Raw genomic sequence first — 21483 nt, 5'->3', positions numbered from 1 at the left:
GGCCAACCTGGAGCCAGTCACAAGTTCAAAAGGGGCAGGGAGAGAGGCAAGGAGGTTCTTGGCAGGCACAGCACTGAATCTGTCTTCACACATTGGATTCTTCCCTCTGTGACTGACATGCCCTTTCAGAGGTGTCTAAGCTGGCTGTGCTTAGTAACTACTCTAACGATGCATGAGTGGCCTATGAATTGAAGCATTTTTTTTATAATCTTGAAATAATTTTGTTTGAGAAAGTTCCCAAAGCTTTGAAATCCAGGCACACAATCTCAAGGAATTTCAGTAGTGCAATTGTCACTGAAAGAAAAAGAACCATGAGATCCTTTAAATAAGTCTCAAATGCTATAAAATTTGAAATGGCTTCAAAAAATGTTTTACTTTCTTGGTAAAAAAAAGTTATTTTTTTCTTATATAATATTAAAGAAAGACTAATGGAGGTTTTTGCCAAGACCCATGTAGATGCCCTAAGTCCCTTTCAGTTTACTCCAATGTATACCTTAAAATATTGTCATTTTCTTTGTGTGTTATGAAGGAAAAGTGTTGAAAGCAGCAATAGAGCCAGCAGCTCTCTCAAGGAGTCTGAAGCAACTCATCTGTTTACACCTACTAATGGTGCCAGAGGCTGTTGGGCTTTGACTTGGGAAATCAAAGCACGACTGAAACAGAATTCAACTGTGATGACAATTAATAGTATTTTATAGAACTGTTGAAATGATTACATGAGATACTGCATGCAAAGTGCTCAGAGCAATGTCTGGAACATGGGAAATACTCAATGGATGGCAATTACTATTACCTGGCACCTTGGATAACTAAGTTGACAAACTCTTTTGAATCTTGTTCACAATGCCTCAGCTCTGTTCTTAACCTCACTTTCCATTCCTCCTGTTCTGTCCCACTATAACTTAGTGTTTTATCACTGCTCATCTGGACAGTTATATTAGTGTTTTAATTTGCTTTACAATTTCCAGTGTCTTCATTTTTGACCCATCTGGTTCAATTAAGATGCTTTGGATGGCAGGTAACAGAATATCTAACTGAAACTTATTCTTTCATATAGTAAGACACCCAAAATGTCCAGAGTTGATTCAGCAACTCAACAATATCAGAGTTCTTAGGTTTAGGGCATGTGTGTGTGTGTGTGTGTGTGTGTGTGTGTGTGTGTGTATGTGTGTGTGTGTGTGTGTGTGTAGTGTTTTGTTTGTTTTGCTTTCCCCTTCATAGTCTCAATATGGCTGCTATAGTGCTAAGAATTACCTTCACTAATGATGATATACAAAATAATGGTGCGAAAGAATGTTCATTTTGTGTGTCTCTTTTTATCAGAGAGGAAGATTCTTCCAGAAATCCTGAGTTCCTCAGAAAACATCCACCATAAACCAATCCACAGGCAAAGGGCAATGGCATTATAATAATTGGTTTAGACTGTTCATCATTTATCCCTGGACCTGGGCCTATATTCCCTAAGCACAGTACTAGTTCTATAGCCTAAGAGAACTGGGATTCTGACAGCCAGGAAAGAACAAAGGCTCTTGGGTAAACAACCAACAACTTCAGCCAGTCCTTCCTACATACTACCAGTAGACTCATCAAGCACTTCCTGCTTGAACAAGGGTTCTCAGCCTGCTGGGTGAAGTCCCTGTCTCTTCACCTGGAAGTAAGTGTTTGGTCCCTAATCTATCAGAGGAGTTCATATTTCACCACCAAAATTCCTTTGGAGCATCATACTTTCCTTCATAGCTCAATATCATCTTTTGTAATTATACATGAATTTAGGGAGATTTATGACTAGTGTCTCTAGTCCCTAAATTCCATTAGGATTATGTCTGTTTTGTTCACCATTATACTCAACACTTAACACAGGTCTTGAACACAGTGGGTATTCATAAATATTTGTTGAGTGAATGAATGTCTATACTTGTCAAAGGGAGCAAGCAGCAATTTCAATAGTTAGATATTTAATCTGGCAAAAGCAGGTTTCTATGTAGCTATCAAAAGAGGTTGAAAGAATTTGGTACCTCAACATCACCAACATTTTGTTAAAGGACTAATTGCCAAGCCCCGTGTACATGTGGGACCATTAGTAATTCTGTAGCTATGCAAATTAAAACAGTGATGTATGATTTATAGCTTTAATAACATTCTGAAGGCTCTTAAATTTTAATCACTTGCAACATCCTTTTTAATATTCAATTACTTTATTAACTAATTAGGTCACTTGCTGAAAAAGCACATAAGGCTGGTGCTATTTTAATATCAGCTGAGCCTCACAAAATACCTTTGAAATGGTGCAAATGGTTTATTTATTTTAAACAGATCATTAAGATGCTATAATTAATAAACCAATTATGAAAAAAAGGCCCGATACTGATAGATGCACAAGTACAATAGCAGTGTCCGATGGATTACTCATTTTTATACACATATATCAAGGGGCAAAACTTAAATGAAAACCCACTGTAAAAAGTGCTTTCCTAAATAATTAATTTGTGCAATGACTGATAACCCTATCACTGCAAACCTAACTTGAGGCTTGTTCATTATGCAAACCTGTAATGTGTACTTTCGTTTCATCTAATGACACTCCGGATGGAAAATCCACAGCATGCTAAACTTGGTGTTCCTTGATTACTTACAAGGGCCTTAATTTGTAGATGGAGCTGGGCACTTCATGACTTATCAGTGCATTGGAGTGAGCCAAACCTCCCAGAGGAGAATCAGAAGGAGACATATACAGGATCGGCAGCATCCCTGCTTATTGATTTCTCAGCACCGTGTTAAGGTCTTCAAAGCAAACAATGTGAACAAAGAAAGCTGAGGCCAAGCCTGTGGGGATTTTTCACCTGATATTCTCAAAGGAGATTGCATCGTAGCACTAAGCCTGCATGGCTAATACACAGATACGATGGGACTCTGGCTGGGGGTGAAGCTCTCAGGCTCAAAATAGAATTTTATTTCTGGGATCAGGGTGAGGAGGAACCAAATCATTTTTGCTGGGCTGGGAAAGAACGCTGTCAGATCCTAGAGGCCTGGTAATTTTTTTTTTTTTTTTTTTGCCACCAACAGTTTAATAATAAAACCATAATAACCACCATTTGCTAAGTGCTTACTATCTAGTGAATAGACATGTATTGAATGCCTGTATCATCTTCCCAGATATTTCAGGGCATCTGTTTCATCAACACTTATTTACTGAGGACCAGGCACCAGGGATACTGGGACGAACAAGCACAGACTAGTTTCCTGCTCTCATGGTGTTAACATTCTACAGGGGAAGCGAGACAAGACCCATAATTCCCAAGGAAACAAAGTAGAAACAACTTCAGACAACGGAGAGGGCCGTGAGAAAGCTCAAACAGGAGGCTGGGAGGGTGAAGGGAAGGTCTCTCAGAGGAAAGCAGCATTTGCAAATGGACAGGAGGGTCTGGAACAACCTAAGAGTTTGTTCTTCCTCCAGGGTCACCCGTTGTTTTCTGTTTAGTGTCCTTTCCATGGTAGTGGGGGTGAGTGGGGAAGGCAATAAGGGAGGGGACGGCAGAGTAGGGGTGAGAGTGGCAGGCAACAAAGATGGAAAGAAAGCGCAAGATGGCATTACTATGCTGCTGTCATTATCATTACCATTCTTTGCAAGGGCAGGCACTTTCCTGTACTCTGCCTCTGATATGAACTTGTGTGGGTCCAGCCATTGGTTACGGGTGCTGGTAGGTGAAAACTGCAGAGAGAACTCTTTCTCATCCCTGTCTCCTTCCTGCCACTGTCATGCTCCGCAAGTGGTTACAGCTCTAGCGTATATACTACCACTCTGTTTTAGCACCTCCATGATGTGTTGACGGAACTTTAAAATATTCATACATTTCCACGTTGTCCCAGGGATGTTAGGTTCTTTGGGAAGAGCAACCTAGCCCAAACAACAAATCTGATGTGGATACTGTTCAAAAGTGTGGGAAAAAATATCATTCCGGCTGGGTCCCTAAGGGAAAATATCAGAAAAGTTCCCCATAGTCTCTGTCAATTGTGAACTAAATAGTATTCTAGCAAAGTGTGCCCCTCCCTTCCGGGGCCCTTGGGACTTTTTATTACACCCATGGGACCAAGGTATATCCAATTCCCAGCACTACCTGAATGATCTCTGAGAGGTATGTTAAAAACATCCTTTTTGAATGAGACAAGAAAAGATTAATTATAAGCAGACCTCTATATAATGAATACCTACTTTGGTGGATGAACTTCTTTCCCCTCTTCACTGGCCCAAAATAGACCCTACTCATGAATGTATGAGAAAAGAGTGTACTAATGATACGTTGGTATTGAAGAGGAGAAGAGCTGTGAGTTTAGCGGAGAACCTGGGCAAGAAAAATCTGGTTCTGCGCATCTTTCATGTCCTGGAAGCAGACTAGAGGACCTTTTCAAAGTGTTCACAAAAGTCTCCATTTCTCACTCTTGTGGCTTCCCTGACAGTTCAACATTTTGTTCCATGTAATCACTAGCATTGTGACAGCATTATAATCTATACATTGTCTTTGCAACTGTTTCTGCCACACTGAGTATTAAATAAATCTTTGCTAAGAAAATGAATGATTGTGAACTGTTTTTACAGAGAGATAAATTCTGAGTTATAAATGAAGAGTAAGAAAATTTGGAAACAAAGTCCATTTATGGCCTGGGTCTTTCCTTTTCTTTTTTTTAAATTTGGACCTGGAACAAGATGGTTGGGTTTTGTGATTTCCAAAGGGCTATAAAAATGATTCCTCCCATGTGAGGGTGACCTCTGGGACACACATCTTTTCCTCCAGAGTGGGTTCTTCAGCCTCCTGCCTGCCTCAGGAATAGAGTCAGAGAGAGCAACTGTGCCTAGCACAACAGACTGCAATCACACCAAAGATGCCCAGCCTGAGATTTTCTATTGTTTCCTGATGTGATAGTAATGAATTCTTCTGACTAAACATCCAATTTGTAAAATGGTGTTTAGTGTTTGACCCCTAAGTGTGTATACTTATAAAATAGGTATCTGTTCTGTCAGTGTGCATTGGTCATTAGTAAAATTTATTTTCCTATATTTTATTTTATTTTTTTTCACTGAAATTATTTTCTTTTATTAACAAAATACTGACAGTCATTTCAGACTATCAAAACTTGAATGTCTTCTATTGTATACACCAAATCTGATTTGCTAACAATGAACTTCTTGCAATACAAAAAGATAACAGATAATTAAAATATTTGCTTTATAATACAACCAATCCATATAATACATCCCTTCCTTAATTGTCTAAAATGATTAGAAATTGTGGCACTTTCTTTTGCATAAAACCCTTTCCTCTTCATAAAACCCTGAGGTGAAAGGTTATTAATGTAATAAAACTGGAACCACAATTCTTGTATCTGTATTAGACTGCAGCCATAGGTTTTAAAATTTTTATAAAGAAATGTGGCAACTTGTAAAGCTGCTCTGTACAGTTAACAAAACACTTCCAGATCAATTTAGCCAAAAGGGCCTAGAATGACCCTGTAAAAATATCGTCCTTTTAATACTTGTTAGTGTCGAGATGAACGCCATTTTCCATCTCTACTACTGTCTCTTCTGTCTTCTTAGTCGTGGCTCCAGCCATCAGGATTTCTTTCTTCATGGAAGTAGTCATCTCTGCTTCCTCTGTAGTGATGGTCAGACCCATGGTCAGTGTAACGCTGTTCACGGCTGTAATGCCTATCCAGGGCGTAGGGATGAGCATTCTGTCTGACTTTACGTTGTGATGACGGCGTCTCCTGGCGCCACTGGGAGCTTGAAGACTGGTTAAACGTAGGATTGTGTGACTGAACCGATGGGGAAAATCCTGACTGATCCAGATGTGGAGAACCAAATTTCCCACCATATGAATCTGTCTCAAAATACTGTTCATCACTGCTTGTCTCTGAAAATTTTCCGGAGTAGAGAAAGACCTCTGAATTATCTGTGTTGATGAAATCATGTTATCCGCAGTCCTTTCATACCTGCTAGGAGATGTAGAGGTAGGGCTTGAGTTCCCAATATGATGTTGGGGATATGACAAACTGACATCCTGTGAGGCGTGGCTACTTCCTGATCTAAATTGAATTTTGATGGGCCTCCCAAAAAGTTTGATTCCATTAAGTAGATTCATCGCATAAGGAACAGACGCTTCATGTTTGAAATTCACAAATGCAAACTGCTTTGGTTTACCATCCTTAATCTTTTGGAATTTTCACTTTTATTACTGGCCCAGCCTGGTGGAAAAGCTTGAAAAGGAGCTCCTCGGTCACTTTTGTTTCAAGGTTGCCCACCAAAAGCGTGCGATCCGCTTCCTCCGCCACCACCCCCATCGCAACGTCGCTCCCTCCCTAAAAAGGCCGAAGGGTCGTCACCTCCGCGCTCTATTTTCCTATATTTTAGATAAAATAAATACAAATAGACATTTTACCCATGACATGCCATGGCAGATCCTCTGGCGTTCTCCCAGGGCCTGGGTGAACCTTCTCTTGATGATCACCACTCTGAGCAATTGAGGTGACTTAAGATAGATGTGGTTTCTTGCAGAAACATATCCCATGTTGACGGGGAACAGACCTACTGCTAGGAGCATGTTAAGAGCATCTTAAGAGCTAGATTCTTACATATGAATCAAGATGGAAAATGCATTAAACAGGGGCGCCTGGGTGGCTCAGTCGGTTAAGTGACTGACTTCGGCTCAGGTCATGATCTCGTGGTCTGTGAGATCAAGCCCCACGTTGGGCTCTGTGCTGACGGGGAGGAGGCTGCTTGGGATTCTCTCTCTCCTTTTCTGTCCCCAACCCCCTCCCCCCATGTTCTGTCTCTCTTTCTCAAAACAAACAAATAAATAATTAATTAAAAAACAAAAAAGAAAATGTATTAAATAAAACATTCTGGCCTTTGGCCTTCTGTGGAGCTTCTCTGGGGACCATGGGTCAAAGCATTCAAAGAGAGGTTCCATCATGTCATATACGAGTGTTTCCCCAAGCTCTGCCCTTCTCATATTACTCTGTGCTTCATCATAGTACTATGGTATTGTTACTTTAGAAACATTTTCTTTAAATTTTCTCATTTTCACTTAAATTAATATATTTAAAAGATTCTTTATATCACCACCATAAATGGAATGCCAACCACCCTTGCCATAAATTAAAAGAAATTAAAAGCCTATGTGCGTAATTATTAAAAGACCACAATGAGATATCACCTCATACCTGTTATAATGGCTGTCATCAAACAGACAAGAGATAAGCCTGAGCCTGAGCCTCAAGACCTTGAAGTGACAGCAACTGCACCAGTGACTCCGAGCAGGAGGAGGAGATGGACAAGGGAAAAGCCAAGTGATGCCGATCTTCCTCTGAAATTGTCACAGAAGGGAGAAGGAAAAAGCCTTCAACTTCTGAGTTCCCTAAGATAGCCAAGATGTTAAATGCAAAACCAGAGGTTGATCATGTTCAGCCACCACTGTCCAAACTCAGAAGGGACCTCCCTTTGCAAGGGGAAAATAAAAACTAATTCCTTTTAATTAAAAAAAAAAAAAAAAAGACAAGAGGCAAGTGTTGGTGGGATAAAAATTGTTACTGTCGCTATGGAAAATAGTATGAAGGTCTCTCAAAAAATTAAAAATAGAGTTACCATATGATCCAGCAATTCCACTTCTGGTTATGCATCCAAAAGAAATGAAGGCAAGATGTTGAAAAAATATCTGCACTCCCAGTTTCACTGCACCATTATTCACAATAGCCAAGATCAGGAAACAGCCTATGTGTCTGTCAGTGGATGAATGAATAAAGAATATGGGGTGTACATATATCCTATGGAATATTATTCACCCACCACTGCGAAGGAAATCCTTCCACTTGTGACAACATAGATGCACCTTGGGAGCATTATGCTAAGTGAAATAAACTAGACCAAGGAAGACAAATACAGCATGGTATCACCTATACGTGGATTTTTTTAAAAAGTTAAAGTCATAGAAACAAGGAGTAGAAAAGTGGTTGTCAGGAGGTGGGGGTGAGGGAGGGATTGGCAAAAGAATACAAACTTTCAGCTATAAGATGAATAAGGTCTGAGGATCTAATATAAAACATGGGGACTGTAATTGATAGATAACACTTGCTTAATTGAAAGTTACTAAGAGAGAACTTAAATGGTCTCACGAAGGAGGAGGAGAAGAAGGAGAAGGAGAAGAAAGGAAGAAAGAAAAGTATGTGTGTGGGATGGATGTATTAATGAACTAGATAGGGGAGGATCTTTCATAATATATATATGAATATATCAAATCACCACAATGTACACTTTAAATATCTTACAATTTTATTTGTCAGATATACTTCAATAAAACTGAAAAAAGCCTTTAAAAATGCCCCCCAAATTCTTCCATATGCTCCCCCAAATCACCAAATCAACCCAAACAAGCAAAAAACCCAAAGCACCACACATTGGGAACTATTGCCTTAAGTTATTTAAAATTAATACAGTACTTGCTAGGTCTTCCTTTCATGGTTTTCTCTGGCTGTCTTGACACCTGTAATCAAGCAATAGGTTATATCATCAGCTCCATCACATACTTTCCTTTTCCATTTAAAGTCAATAAAATTTACAGAGTAAAGTCCTCCCTGCCAGGGCTTTCGGGCTTGGGGCCTAGCTCTCCCAGTGATGGACTCACTGAGTGAAGCAGGGCCTCAGTTTCCCCCTCCCCACCCCCCTCTTCCCATGTCACAGATTTGTTTTGTGTTAAGAAAAATGACCTAATTTGGTGTTGGTGGCAGTAAATATTTGAGACATTACTTTTATGTTTTCTGGAAATATTTAGTCTCAGTTTTTCTCCTGGTTCTCTCAACAGTTATAGGACTGCAGTTTCTTGTTCTGGAAAAAAAAGTTAACACACTATTTGGCCTAGTGTAACTGAAGCATGTTGGGCAGAAAGAGTCCTGAGTCCTGTACTTTTCTCTCCCTCCCTCCCTCCCTCCCTCCCTTCCTTCCTTCCCTCCTTCCCTCCTTCCCCCTTCCCTCCTTTCCTCCTTCCCCCTTCCCTCCTTCCACCCTTCCTAGGTAAAAGTGCTGCATGATGAAAGACGAACCAATCTGTGTAACACCCAGACAGGCATGACTTCTGACAGCCAGTCCTAGTTCGCTCACCAGGTGTGTCCCATGCACAGTGTAGCTCCAGAAGCTTTCTGTCAAGATTTGAGCACAATTCAAGTTAGTGTGTGGTAAGTGCCCTTGGAGCAGACCTGGAAGGGGCCACACTCCATGCCTTCAGAAGGTTAGTTAACAGCATGGAGTCAGAGGGACCAGATGTCAGTTCCTTCCACCCCACGGAGCCCCAGTTTGCTCCTAATCTGTAAAATGGGGCCTACGCTGTGGCTTATGCCATTTCAGTAGCAGGCAAAAGAATGTAGTCCCCTCTGTGACTCCTTCTTCATTTTCTTTTGTCCCAGAGGTAATGCGGGGGGACCCAAGTCTTCAGTTTCCTTGAGTGGGTTCAGTTTCCACCTGCCCTCATTAATGTGAACTTCAAGTGCATCCTGGTGTTTACATACTCAGCACCATGCAATTGTACTCTACTTAGATATATTTTATTATATGTTGTACACAACTCTGTATGTATACATCTATATTGTGTATGTTTCTGTACATAACACCGTATGTAATTTAAAAGGTATTCAAGAGCAATTCTGACCTTACCCCATATCTGCTATATTCCTCCTTCTACAATCAAGCCCCAAGAGAAGCTGTAACTTCATTGTAATACCAGCTCGCAGATCATCATGAGACTTCAATGGGAAAATGTACGTAAACTTCTTAGCATAGTGCCCGGCACAGTGCTGACAATGAAAGTTAATATAACCATGATAATTAGGGTACTATTATTGTTTTCCATGTAGGGTGGGAACTATCAGTTGTAAGAGCCTACTCTATGGTTATTATGAATATAATCATCCTAGAAAAGAGAGACAGAGAGAGAGTACTTCTCCTGGGGTTACTCACTCTTCACAGAGAAGAATGGGCATTTCACATGATAGCCCTGGGTCCAGGTGAAAGCCCTCAGGGCCCTGGTACCAGGATTGGCCTGGCACAATGTTAGGGGAGAAGAAACAGACACTTGCGTATGCCAGCACTGGGGAGTGGTCTCCTTTGGTCGGCACATGGGAGAGGAGCCAGGCATAAAAGTCTGAAAGGGTAGCTCGTGGTTAGATGGCCCTGAATACCTGGACATGATTCAGCCGGGAATGGGGAGCCACTGGTGGTATATGAACCAAGGAGAAATGAAAAAGACATTTGAAGTCAAGGAGAGCCTAGAAATATAGAAACCAATTAGAAGGATGTTACAAGACATTTCTGAGCTCAAACAAGAGTGGTGGCCAAAGAATGGAAAAGATACTAGCTGATTTAGAGCAATGACAATCCTGTATGGTGTCAGAGCAGATCTCAGATAATTTTTTGTTCTTTTTTGCTACATTATGTATTCCATCTTTTTAAAAGTTTTACCATTCAACAACAAATTTTAAAAATCCTTTTCAAGTATAAAACATGGAATTCTGAAGGTACAACTAATTGTAATTTGAATAATGACTTACCCTTACTGAAGGATTTTTATGAACCACAGCACTGATGGCTGAATCCTAAGAAACCAACTGTTATGGGAAGCCCATGGAAAAATGCCCAGTGTGGGGTCTGGGACCCACCCACACTTGTTTTAGAACAATCAAAATCTACAACCTTGGCAGAGAAAAACAACATCACCTTAGACTACATTCTTGAATGAAATGAACGGAAACTATCATCTGCCCCAAATAGCCTGGAAATGTGCTGAAGTCAAGGGAAAAAAGAAGAACTGAAGAATAAAGGGAGGCTGTCTTACAAATATGTTATGAAGGGTGAATAAATACTACTATTTACATCACTTGAGTTTAAGTCATTGATTGGCAATTAAGATATGCATATCTATGTATATACAGGATGCATAATGAGTTGTTAAAGAAATTTTTTTCTCAGAAAAGAAAACTTTATTTTGCTATCATACTTGGACTGAAAATGTTAGGGGATTGTATCTGCCTGATAAGTGTCTGTGTGATAATGGCACTAGAATTCTTTCAAATGTCTCCCCACCTGCTCAGTGTTAGAGAATATTACTGCATATCCAAATATGACTTCCTAGGCCCTGGACAGTCAAAGAGCCTTCTTTAATACAGCAGTGCTCACAGGTGCAGAGTGCATAACAAGCTTTTAAAACTAACAAGAGACAGAAAGCTAGCCAAAAATGACGAAATGGAAGAACTCTCCCCTAAAGAAATTCCAGGAAGAAATGACAGCTAAAGAACTGTTCAAAACAGATATAAGCAACATAACTGAACAAGAATTTAGAACAGTAGTCATAAAATCAATCACTGGGCTGAAAAAGGCATGGAAGATGTCAGAGAAACTATTGCTACAAAGACTATGGAGCTTAAAAAATAGTTGTGATGAATTAAAAAATGCTATAAAATGGAGGCGTCCAATGCACAGATTGAAGAGGCAGAGAGAATAGGTGAATTAGAAGACACAACTATAGAAAAAGAGGAAGCCGAGAAAAAGAGAGATAACCTGATCTAGGAACACGAGAGTTCAAGAGCTGAGCAATATAATCAAATGGAACAATATCCATATCATAGGAATTCCAGAAGAGGAAGAAAGAGGGAAAGGCGCTGAAGGAGTCCTTGAACAAATTATAGCAGAGAACTTCCCCAATCTGGGGAAGGAAACAGACACTGAAATCCAAGAGGCACAGAGAACTCCCCTCAGACGTAAATTGAATCCATCTTCTGCATGACGTATCATAGTGAAACTGGCAAAATATAAGGACAAAGAGAGAATTCTGAAAGCATCTAGGGATTAAAGGGCCCTAACATACAAATATGACTTCCTACTGGATTGTGGTATAGGACTTTGTCATATTTACATGACCAGTACAACCTGTCCTTCCCTACCAAACCACTTTCCTCCGTCACTGAACCAACCCATCATTGAAGCTTATAGTGTTTGCTTGGCTTTCCACTTATAATATGAACATATTAGATGGGTTGGTAGTTGTGGTGGTAATTTTTATATGGATTTGGGGGGAAATGAATCTTACATTCCCATGAATAAGATGATAATTTCTGTGTAGGAATTCAGAGTGATGCTTTATTTAATAAAAGAGTCACTCCCACAACTCAGAGATTACAGGGTTTTACATACGTTTTTGATGCTATGGGCTTTTTTAAAAAAACATAATTTGGGGCGCCTGGGTGGTTTGAGCATCCAACTGTTGATCTCACCTCAGGTCATGATCTCATGGTTCGTGGGATCAAGCCCTGTGTTGGGTTCTATGCTGACAGCCCAGAGCCTGCTTGGGATTCTCTCTCTCCCTCTTTCTCTGCCACTCTCAAAATAAATAAACAAACTTAAAGAAAACAACCACCATAATTCTCAGCTTTTGATAGAACATCACGTTTGCGATGTCATAGGGAGTGGGTGGGGCTTAATTCACTTCACCTTTTTTTTTTTTAAACTTGTTCCTGTGGTGTGCATTTTCATTTATTTTCCAGGCATGAAATTAGAAACCAAAATAACAAAAAGAATAAGCTCAAGGTTGTATTGGTTTCTTTCTTCAAAAAGCCCAAGACGAGAAAATGGAACCTGATCAAAGGCCTATGTCAAGGAAAAGAAAACAGAAATCCAAAATGAGCCAAATGGCACTTCCTCAAAAATTAAACAGAGTCACTACATGATCCAGCTCTTCCACTTCCAGATACGTGCCCCAAAGACTTGAAAGCAGGGAATTGAATAGATATTTGTGCACTCATGTTTATAGCAGCATTATTTATAATGACCAAGAGGTGGAAACAATGTAAGTGTCCAACAGATGAACAGATAAACCAAATGTGGTATCTATACACTAGGGAATCTTTTTCAGCCTTAAAAGGAATGAAATTCTGACATATTCTATGATACAGACAAACCATGAGACGTATTAACTGGAATAAGTCAGACACAAAAGGACAAATACTGTATAATGGCACTTTGTGAGGTAAATAGAGTAGTCAGATTCATGGTAAAATGATTGCTGCCAAGGGCTGAGGAGAGTGGGGAATGGGGGGTTAGTGTTTCATGGGTACAGAGTTTCAGGTAGGAAAGATGAAAAGTTCTAGAGATGGAGGGTGGTTAATAGTTGTGCAACAATGTGAATGTACCTAATACCACTAAAAAATACACTTAAAATGGAAAATTTTATGTTATTTTACCTCACTTATACACATAAATTTACATTATACACATAAAATATGCATATTTTACCACAATTTAAAGAGAGAATATGAAATAGAAAAGGTAGTTGAATTTACAAGAATTAAACTTCTGGGGGCACCTGAGTGGCTCAGTTGTTTGAGAGTCAAACTTCAGTTCAGGTCGTGATCTCATGGTTTGTGAGTTCGAGCTCTGAATCGGCCTTCTGCTGTTAGCACAGAGCCTGCTTTGGATCCTCTGTCTCCTTTGTCTGCCCCTCCCCTCCTGGTTCTCTTTCTCACTCTCTCAAAATAAATAAATAAAGTTAAAAAAATTTTTTTGGGGGGGCGCCTGGGTGGCTTAGTTGGTTAGGCGTCTGACTTCAGCTCAGGGCATGAACTCACAGTTCTTGAGCTCGAGCCTTGTGTGAGGCTCTGTGCTGATAGCTCAGAGCCTGGAGCCTGCTTTGGATTCTGTGTCTCCCTCTCTTTCTGCCTCTTCCCCAATTGTACTCTGTCTTTCAAAAATAAACATTAAATTTTTTTTTAAAAAAAGGAGCTAAACTTCCACCTTTTCTTCTTGCCCTTAATATCACCCCAAAACATACATGTGAGCACCTTGATGAGAATAGAGTGACGAGTCTGTTTGGCTGTGAAAAATGTTCTTCTTGGTATAATCTCTTCTTCACCAGGATAATAACCTCAGTCAAGGCTTCTGTGAATATGTCCCTCAAGAAATCTCAGCCACCAAACTGGGCAAGTATGGTCTTAATCACACACTGTTAGGTTGGTGTTCCGTGTTCCACTTACTTTAGGGTCTCATAGAGACCAGTTTTTGAGGCCTGAATTGCTGCCTCCACTGGGGGGAGGGGTTCCCTCAGGAGGACCCAACAATTCCCAAGTTACCTGCACATACATACACGTTTTCTTCTAAATATTTTCCAGTTCACTGGAAGTCCATCTTGCACCAATTTGACCCTGATACTAACTGCCTTTCTTACCTGGAAGTGACTCCTTTGTTTCAAAGTGTCTTGGCAAATGCGTGGTTTAGTGGAACAAAATGGAAGGGATTTTTGAAACACAGACGTTGTCGGCCTCAAACCAGGCAATCAGGGGCAAGAAGTTGTACATCAGGAGCATGGCCACCAGTTCAGGAAGAGTGTTAGCATAAGTGTAGAGCTACAAAGACATGAGTAGCTAACGGTCGATTGTTAACCTCCCAAACTCGATTCAATGTGACAGTGACAGTTCACAGCACATTGCATCCAATCTCATTTGAAGCTGACAAAGATTGTTTCTGCTTTACATCTATTGGTTTATTAATGGTCTACAGCCTCTTAAGCAGATGCATATTCATTAGGTAGCCAGCTGTTAGGAGGTTCCCAGATGTCGAATGTAACTCTGTCTTGGAACATTTTTTTTTTCCTTATCATGAAACAAAGTAATTGAGGCCTTATTAAAGAAGCAGTTAATTACTAAAGCGGTACCTTATGGCACCCTTTTTATCATTCAAATCTGAGAACTCTTGGGACATCTAAAAAATTTGGTGAAGAGACAGTATTTAAGAGCCAACCTTTAATAGATATTTATATGGAGAGACAGGTACTGTATGTGTGGACCATACATACACACACTTCTATGTTGGAGGAATTAAAAGTATGTGAAAAGTTCTCAAAAACTGAAAAGTTACAGTATCCTTTCTTTGGTTCATTACGGGAATTAGGTCCAAAAGACAGCACTGATAATCCTAGTATATTCATTAAAATTCAGGGTATTTTAATTTTCTTTTATTTAATCTTATCACTTTCCTGTGAAAGATGACTTGAAAAATGTTTTTTCAACCACTTAACCATCTCAACTTAGTGCAACTTCTGTCTCAAATTTCATTTGATAGGTTTCATTAAAGTTAGTATTTTTTCCCTATCAAAAATAAGACAACTCAGCTATTGGCAAACAAACTAGTTTTGAAATTGCCACGTATTTCTAAATGCCCTTTAAAAAAAATGAAACCTAGTTAAAATAAACTTGAGAAATATAAAAAAGTAAATAAATAAGAACCTTATTCTAAAGATGTCAATTCAAATATTCCCTTAAGAACACCTTAAATCTAGAAATTCCATTTGTACTTTCATTTGATAGCTGGGCATCTCAATTCTATTTCTCAAATGCAAGAATCACAGGAGCAAATAGAAAATTGTAAAAAGCACACAATCTTTAAAAGGCATTGCTGTGCACTTTTTGAAATGGATTCCTTAAACAAGCAATCCAAGGCCGTCCACCTTTCCTGCAGTTTGCTCTCAACATATCTTCTGAGCCCTTGAGGAGCCTTCGTGTTATGCTCCAAACCTGCTGGAATTTTCTGCCTCCGATCTGGCTAATGTCTTATGCTAAGTTACATCACCATTTCTTCAAAACAAACAAAAGATTCACTCTTCAGAAGAGATCAGTTTTTATTTGTTCTGTGGCTCATCTCCTGCTGGTCGTGACCTTTAGAAAATGCAACAAGATTTCATAAACATTCAGTGCTTGCTTAAAAAGCGTACTATTTAACAAGCATCTCCTGGCTACTCTGTGTGGACCCTGACAAGGCACCTGGGACAACGTGGTCAGAGATCAGGAATATGCAAGAAAAATCTGAATTTATCTGAATGGCAGGTACAATCTCTAAATTAAGAGGTCTGAAATATTAATAGAGGAGAAATGAGGGATAGTAGAATAAAACTGGACTTGGATTCCAAAGACCCGTACTAGGAGACCTGGTTTCACTAACTACACTTTGCCTTCTGGAAGCTGGTTTCCTCGTACACAACAAGGGGATAATACCTGTCTCTGTAAACTATAATAGACAAATGCGTGTTATTACTTCTTGAAATACTGTTTGTATCTATAAATGACCCCTTTGTATCTTTCACATATGTGTCAACCATTAACATATTTCAAGTTCGACAGTAAACATCAAACTATGGTCACACAATTTTTCACTCAAGTTTTTTACAGTCCACGACAAGTTTTTCCAAGTGAGCTCGGTGAAAATCATGGCAGTGAAAGCACACGGGGCCTTCAGAATATACCATCTTTGATGGTCATGATCCCCTAAGGAACTTTTGAGGAGAGTGGAGTAATTATATACCTCAGCATCCTCAACGTCAGCGATTACCATATCCTTGCCGATCTCAACTCTCTTGCTACATTGAGCTGCAGCCACACCCAGTAAGTTTCTGATGGTTCTTTTTCCACTTGGGGTTTTGACATGTGTGCTTCATCGTTCTTCTGATCTCTGTATAAAAGCTCCCTTTTTGGAGAGGCTTCCTGAGTTACTCTACCTAAATTAGCCCTCTCCTGTTTTTTAAAAGTTTATTTATTTACTTTGAGAGAGAGAGCTGGGGAGGGACAGAGAGAGGGAGAAAGAAAGAGAATCCAAGCAGGCTCCACACTGCTAGCTTGGAGCCCGACACAGGGCTCGATCTCAGGAACTGTGAGATCATGACCTGAGCTGAAATCCAGAGCTGGACGCTTCACTGACTGAGCCACCCAGGCTCCTCTCTCCTATTTTCCTGTAACAGCCACTCAACTATCTCCTTCAGAACACTCACACGTGCACACACTTCCATATGGTGATCTGATGGATAGGTTTCTTGTTGCCGTCACCATAGCACAGACCTTGAGGTAGTGCGGGCAGTAGGCACATACACAGTATGAATCAAGAAGACTCAGGTAATGGCCCATTGCCACAATGCAGCCTTGTTTCCTAGCTATGAGGGTTTGGACTTTCTACATTTTTATCATGACTGTTTGGGTATTCCTCTTGATTCAATTTTTGGTAACTGAGAAGTGAAAATATAATGAAAAATAGGAATGCTGGGACCCAGTCTACTACCTAATATTTTGGCTGCATTTTAGAAAATAGGTTTAATAAAATGGGTTTATAAGTCACCAGACACAAAACATCGCATCTTCAACACTTCATTATCAGAAGCGGATTCTGTGCCCATTACATACTAATTTCCCAAATGAAGCTCTTCTGAGAGGAGGGGGAGTCCTGCTTCAGATTTCCTTCCTCTTTTAATGGCAAAAACTCTGCCAGACTTACTACCTGAAGGCTGACCTTGCTGATCAGTTACTGAAAATTGACGGTCTTGGAGGACCCTGCATAACAATCTTTATAAAGCTACTTTTGACTAGTTTCGGATGCCCCTGCTTCATATCTAGCAGAGGGAGATCATTGTTCCACAGGTTATGAGAATGAGGGGGAGTTGATGTACATCGGGTGAAGGTGCCCAGCACAGAACTTGCTCCTGCCATTCCATGAATGGATGGAAACCTTGCCAGATTCCTCCACCTTCGGGGCTCAAAATTTATCTAGGTTCGTGAGGAACACTATGAATGTGGATGCACTACTTCGATAGCCATATGCTTCTGTCAAGTGTCTGGGAGAGAACACAGTACACGAAGCTGCCAGGCTGCCTTGCAGACAAGTCAGAAGTCTTCAGGTTTGAGCCATTTTGCTCTCTCTTCTCAACGGACAGAAAGAGATGTTTGAAAGGCTCACAACTCACCAAGTACTCGACACCCAGTCTCACAGTCTAAGCTTTTATTAAAAAAATCAAAATGGATAAGAAACTCACTTCTTCATATTATAAAAGTTGGAAAATATGCACTAGGTATCAGAAGGAAATGGAGCAAACTCGGAGCAAACACGATGATGCCACAAATTTCTAGTCTCCAGAGAGTAATTTCCTGTGGCAGTCATTTTGCTGGTGACTGAGTGAAAGGCAAAACTAAATGCTTTGTACCTCAAGCAGATCATCTTATAAACAGAATAAAACAGTTACTACGCAATAATCTTAATTGTTCTTAATACTATAGTGGGGGGCACCTGGGTGGCTCAGTCAGACTTCAGCTCAGGTCATGGTCTCATGGCTCGTGGGTTCGAGCCCCATATCGGGCTCTGGGCTGACAGCTTCGAGCTTGGAGTCTGCTTAGGATTCCGCATCTCCCTCTCTCTCTCTGCCTTTCCCCTGCTTACACTCTTTCGCTCTCTCTCTCAAAAATAAACATTAAAAACCTTTTTTAATAAATAAAATAAATAAAATACTATAGCAGTGTGGCCTGTGGATCACTGGGGAGCCCTGAGACCTGTCTGGGGCACCTGCAGGTTCCCACCCTTTCCAACCTCATATCCCTGAGGCCAGACCTTTTTCATGTACGTCCACCAAAACACTGCACAGTGGACTGAATGCCAGAGCAGATGAGAGAATCCAGCAATAAGCTAGGTAATAAAGAGATTTTCAAAAATGTGAAACACTGCCACTCTTCTCAAATTTTTATTTTAGAATTTTAAAAATAAAATTTTATTTTGACAGGTAATGGGGTTTGTTACTATAAAATCAATTAGTATTTTTAAAGTTGCTCAGTTTTTATTTCAAGTACAGCATATATCAATAGATATGACCCACAAAAACACAAGCTCTTCGGGGTTCTCAATAAACTAAGGTGTAAAGGGGGTTCTGAGACCTAACTGTTCCATATACAACTCGAAGCACTATTCTCTCATAATAAAATGGCAGAGTGTGCGTGGGGCACTTAAAGAACACAGCTGCAAGATATATATTTAAGAAAGATAAATGGTAAAGAAATGCAGGGTTTCAGAGTCCAGGAAGCAGTTATTTAAAGTAATGACATTTACCTTAAAGAATAACAAATAAAACCCATGTTTGCCCATCAGGACTTTCAAATCCCTCCCAAATCCTTGGGAAGCTAAATATGTGAAACGGCTGCACACTGATTCCCCTCCCCATTGGGGTGAGCAAGGGCAGTGTGAAGGGGTGCCAGGAGCCACTCATGGTGTCTGCAAGGAACAATGAACGAGCAAGGCTGCTGTTATTAAAAAGGCACACGAGAATCAAGGTCATAATGAGTAAAAGTTAAAAAAAAACCTTCATGGATTTTTTTTTTTAGTCTTTATATCTGATTGCTTATCCGGATATAAGAATAACAAGATCTTAGTCAACAAAACTGCAAGAAGTCAATAGAAAAATTGAGATCTCTACTGCTGCTAAAAGCTGAGAACATTCTAATGAGGGTTACTTGTGTGGCAAATCCGATACCAAGCGTTTACTTTCAGAGTTCTCTCCCTCACATCTGCACTAATGTGGTAAACAGAAGTCAGTCAATATATTCACAAAATAGCTCATTTACAACTTCCTTGTCTATTATAGGAACAAAGTGGAAGTAAACTCCGGCAGAAAAATCCTGTTAGAAATCAACTTAGAAGCCTCTAAGGCTTTCTTAACTACACTGCTTTTAGGAATACCAGGAAAATGAACTTTTACGTTTGTTGTGTAAATGGCATGCATGCCAAGTGTCTAGCAGTGACTGGCACATAGAAGTTCTTGTAACATAAGCACATTTACATGAAATAAAAATGGGAGGCAGAGAAATATTTATTTTTTTTTGCTGCTTTATCTTGCATCTCTTTTTTTTTTTTTTTTCAAATAGTTTATTGTCAAATTAGTTTCTACATAACACTCAGTGCTCATCCCCAAAGTGCCCTCCTCCATGCCCATCCCCCCCTCCCCCCCACACCCATCAGTCCTCAGTTTTTGTCAGCATTCAAGAGTCTCTCATGGTTTGCCTCTCTCCCTTTCCCCCACCATTTCCCCCCTTCTTCTCCCCCATGGTCCTCCGTCAAGTTCCTCCTAATCCTCCTATACGTGCAAACATATGATATTTGTCCTGGCAGAGAAATATTTAGTGTACTTATGTCAGTGCCAGTGGGTCTCAGTCATCATTATTTATCCGTTTCCAGATTTAAGTTCATTTCAGGAAAAAATATATTAGGGCCCAGAGAAGTCAGGTACATTGATCAAGGTATCACACAGGTAAGGCATGGTTGAAATGGGATTAGATCTCTTTCCGAGTCCATGCTTTCCACAACGCAATGCCATCTCCCGGGAGAGTTCAAACCCACAGCCAGTTCATTTCAGAAATCTATTTCCTATAAGATGTGCTCTGTGCTTAGGACAGTTAGCTTTATTTTACTAACGTGCTTCAAAAATATTTGAGAGAAAAAGCATTACCCCTTCCCTCCCAATAGAACTATAGACCTCAACTTATTGACCCCCAAACCAGCAGCATTATGGTTATCATTCAGGCAATTTGTTACAGACAACAAAGGAAACATCCCAAGTACCGTACAAGTACACCGTGCACATGTGTGGTTCCTGAAGACTGTATCAGAGAGGTAGAAATAGATGTTCAAAAGAGAAAAAAATGAATCTGGATGGGCAGTGGAGATTCACTTGTAAATCTTGTGAACAGTAACTACTTCCCTCTCCCCAGCAAAAAAACCCAAACAATAACAACAAAAAAATCCACCAAAAAAACTCCCAAAACATTAGGCAGAAGCTCGAAAAGGTAAAGGGGTATATGACAGGCAGAAGGGGGTCCACGGCTATTTAAAGAAGAACGTCTTCTTGTCAAGTCCAAATCACTTGGGGGTATTCAGACTTTTCTTTCAAGTATCATTTAATGACCCCTTCAGAAACAAAGTGTTAAACTGGATGGACCCCTAACAAGGCAATTCTTTCCTTTCATGGGCTCTGAAACAAAAAATACCTGTAAGACAGCAAACTGTACGTTGAGGTGCAATAACCTATGTGATGGGGGCTCCCTTTGGTCTTCAGAGATATAATACAGGAAGGAGGCATCATACAGGAAATGCTTTAGAGATGTATCTTAATTTTATTAGAAAAGCATCTTTAAACACAAAAGTTTGGAAACAAAATATTTACCCCAAGAATCGTACTCATCTGAAAAGGTGACGCTATACCTCTCTGTTTAATGAAAACATTCATTGAAGATTACGGGTTTTAAGTATGAGTGAAGATCTCCATGCTGCCACCAGAGCCTGGCTTGATTGCTCTGAAGTAACAACACTTGAAAGCTCCTATTTTTTGAAACTAATTTAAACACATTGAATTGTTGAAAGATTAAAAACCACAGTCAGCTAATTACACTCTCTCTCATCTCTTATTCAGCAAATGAATCACTTTTCATTACCACTTAGCTGAAGTACATGAATTTCTGCCTAATTAGAAATGTTGTAGATGGAACATTAGCAAGAATGGAGCGGGTCAGGATATCTTTGCTGCTTCATTTTTAATTCCTAACAGTAGAGTCTGAGAGGAAAGAATAGAGAAGTCATTAAATAATTTTAAATTATTTATAAAA

The 21483-nt window shown here is 39.9% G+C and overlaps 1 pseudogene; it reads right to left on the bottom strand.

The window, feature by feature from the left end:
• Nucleotides 1-5184: 5184 nt before the first annotated feature.
• LOC120243335 lies at nucleotides 5185-6333 on the bottom strand (annotated as a pseudogene).
• Nucleotides 6334-21483: the final 15150 nt, after the last annotated feature.

This window comes from Hyaena hyaena, unplaced genomic scaffold (assembly GCF_003009895.1).
Source record: "Hyaena hyaena isolate Hyena2069 unplaced genomic scaffold, ASM300989v1 scaffold_336, whole genome shotgun sequence".
NCBI classification, from domain to species: Eukaryota; Metazoa; Chordata; class Mammalia; order Carnivora; family Hyaenidae; genus Hyaena; species Hyaena hyaena.
This window is presented reverse-complemented; position numbering and strand designations above follow the sequence as displayed.